General features: G+C 47.7%; 1 protein-coding gene across 1 annotated transcript in view; it reads left to right on the forward strand.

Annotated features, from left to right (window-relative positions):
- The first annotated feature begins 1,262 nt into the window (after positions 1-1,262).
- The window catches only part of dtnba (dystrobrevin, beta a), a 16,603-nt gene continuing 14,737 nt past the window's right edge, over positions 1,263-3,128 (forward strand). Inside the window, exon 1 of the mRNA XM_084439443.1 lies at positions 1,263-1,324. The gene's annotated coding sequence lies outside the window, so the exon portion shown is untranslated. The remainder of the gene's footprint in view (positions 1,325-3,128) is intronic.

Consider the following 3,128-nt stretch of genomic DNA (forward strand, 5'->3'; position numbering starts at 1 on the left):
ATCTATCCTGTTGCTGCCCACTAAACAAGGAACACAGTCTATCTAAGCCTGTTGCTGCCCTCCTGTGGCCTGAAAACGGTAAATGCTCTTGTGGTAGCAACATAGAACTGCAGGTTCTGGGACCACTGCCTCTTGTGGTAGCAACATAGAACTGCAGGTCAACAACAGGACAAAGGGAGTGACGACTACTGGACATTTGCTATTCTAGCTGCGCGGCTGGCCAGCCACGCACAAATAAGGAACTATCACTGACGTAGCCCTGTAGGGTTGTCTGATGTCTCCCCCTGGTGGTGGTGGTGGTGGTGTGTGTGTGTGTGTGTGTGTGTATGTATGTGTGTGTGTGTGTGTGTGTGTGTGTGAGAGAGAGAGAGAGAGTGTGAGTGTGTGTCTCTTTGTGTGTGTGTGTGTGTGTGTGTGTGTGTCTGTGTGAGAGTGTGTGTTTGTGTGTGAGTGAGTGTGTGTGCGTGCGCGCGCGCTGCCTGGAAGCAGAGGGTGAGCATGGCATTAGGAAAACACTAGAGGTCGATGTAGAACCATTGAGCGTAGAGCTGTAACAAACACACACACACATCAAGTCAAGGTTTATTCATCACATGCCACATCTTACAGGTAGGCTACAATGAGAAGTGACATGCTAACGTATTGATTGTGAAAAGTAGCCTGTGTGTGTGTGTGTGTGTGTGTGTTTTCTGTGTGTGTGTGTGTGTGTGTGTGTGCGTGCGCGCGCGCGTGTGTGGAGCCTGACCTGTGTGTGTGTGTGTGTGTGTGTGTGTGTGTGTGTGTGTGTGTGTGTGTATGACTGTGCGTGGGTGCGTGCGTATCGCATACCTCTGCTGAATTTCACAACTGCCAGAGCATGGGAATAGTTAGCCAAACGCAGTCAGACGAGGTGCACAAAGCAAATCCAGTCAGAGAGTGGGAAAGCAACTTTAAAACTCAAATTTAAACGGATGCTCAAAGTTACATTTCCTAAGAATCTTTTGAATCTCGCTGAGTCGCTCAGCATCCCCTGAAGGGGAGGAGATCTTGCTCGCGCGGCGGGAGAGGAGGGACTCCCGTTAACCGCACATCGACAGGACAGACAGTCAGCAATTAAACAACCTACACATCACCGCTCAGAATGGAGGAACAAAACCACCAGGTGCCACAGAGATAAGGGACCTTACCGGGAACACACGTGAATCGAGAGCTTTAGTATGTGGAGAGAAAGAGTGGTCCAACGACGACTCTAACGAAAAGAGGAAGACAGAAGGAGAAGTCTGGTCGGCGCGCTCGAGTGCTGATGTTGGTATTTGGCCACGAATACCTGCCGAGTATAGTTCTGGTGAGTTCCATGGACCTTTTTCACTTTGCTCCGACCCGAAATAAAGCTAGGTTACACACACCTCGGTTACGATTGCCTCACATAAGGCCATATGTTCTACGCGGAGTTTAAGACAAACTGGAACACATTCATTCGGGGAACAAGGTAGTTAAACTTTTCTGCAACATGGCCGCTTCTATGTCACAGCTCCTTTGAAGTAGGGTAAAAACTAAAAAGCACCCTATTGTCGCATGAATCTGAACTGAGCTGAAGCCCGCAGCGGTCTCGCCATCTGTCATTTAATTTACACTTTAAACTTCAGTTAAGTATAGGCTAAATAACGCAAACTGGAGCTGTGTGACCAACTGTGACAGATGTGCGAAGCTTTACCTATGATCGTGGAGGAGGAGGTCCCAAAACATTACATTACATTACAGTACAGTAATTTAGCAGACGCATTTGTCTCCTTTCTAAACAAGTGACTAAGAGCATAGTGCTAAAGGCAAAGTTCAAGAGTAGCACACTAGAAACCCTGAAATACTTCTTTACATAGCCTACATTTGAGACTCTTTGTTGACAATTCAGACCAATCTGCGTGAAATATGAGTGAGAATTGGGCTATTTTAGTAATTTCCGTGTTTGGAAAGGAAGTTATTGTGTGCGTGTGTGTGTGTGTGTGTGTTAGAGAGAGAGTGAGAGAGCGAGAGAGAGAGAGTGAGAGAGATGAGGCAGAAATCAAGACAGAGAGAGAGCGTGTGTGTGTCAGAGTTTCCAGTCAGTAAAACTCGATTGTAATGTGAATCACTGACGCTAGATACTCGAGTAGGCTACTGATTAAGGGAATGCATGAACAGTGGTATTCACTATTCAGAAACAAGTTCAGTGTGATCCTCCACTATTTATCATCTGTATAATGTGTCTATACACATGTTTGTGTGTGTTTAATGTTGTGTGTTTACACGTTCCTCTGCACTCTATGGAGGAAATGAGCTGGTTTAAAGAGCAGAGGAGGTCAGGTGTAGAGGGAGAGAGAGAAAGAAAGAGAAAGAAAATCAGACAAACTGATGGGCTTGGTCCCAAACACTTCCGTCAGCAAGAGGTTCCACTGTTAGAGGGTTTGACTCCCCGGGGAACCCAGGCCATCAAGCATACTATCAGGTCATGTAACCCAGGCCATCAAGCATAGCCTACTATCATGTCATGTAACACACAGAGGCCGCTTTGGCCCATATCCACCCAGGTCCCAGAATGAAGCCTTCACAAAGCCGCCCCCCGAGGGACAAGTGTTTCCCACACCGATGTCTATCTGTGACGTCTCCCAGTTGTATCTGATGCTGCTGGCTGATTACGGTGTACGGGAACCGCATGATGATGTCGGTCACACAAGCGCTTTCTCTCTGTATGGTTCCACCTTTTCTCTAGGGGGGGGGGGGGGGGGGGTGTCATGGTGCTACCGTCGTCCTTCTCTCACTTCATCTCTCTCCCACTTCCTTCCTGTGCCCTCTCTCTCTCTCTGTCTCTCTCTCTCTCTCTCTCTCCCTGTCTCTCTCTCTCTCTCTCATGTCACTATGTTGTTTTAGTAGCAAGCATGTCGCTATGGTGAATCTGCACAGCTTCTCTAGTGACTACTGGTATGTTAAATGGTCTCTGCAGTGTGTGTGTGTGTGTGTGTGTGTGCGTGTCTGTCTGTCTGTGTGCGTGTCTGTCTGTCTGTCTGTCTGTCTGTCTGTCTGTCTGTCTGTCTGTCTGTCTGTCTGCCTGTCTATCTGTCTGTGTATGTGTGTAACCAGAGTCTCGTTGCTGTTTATACCTGCCTATAAACTGC

The sequence above is a fragment of the Borostomias antarcticus genome (assembly GCF_949987555.1).
Source record: "Borostomias antarcticus genome assembly, chromosome: 6".
NCBI lineage: Eukaryota > Metazoa > Chordata > Actinopteri > Stomiiformes > Stomiidae > Borostomias > Borostomias antarcticus.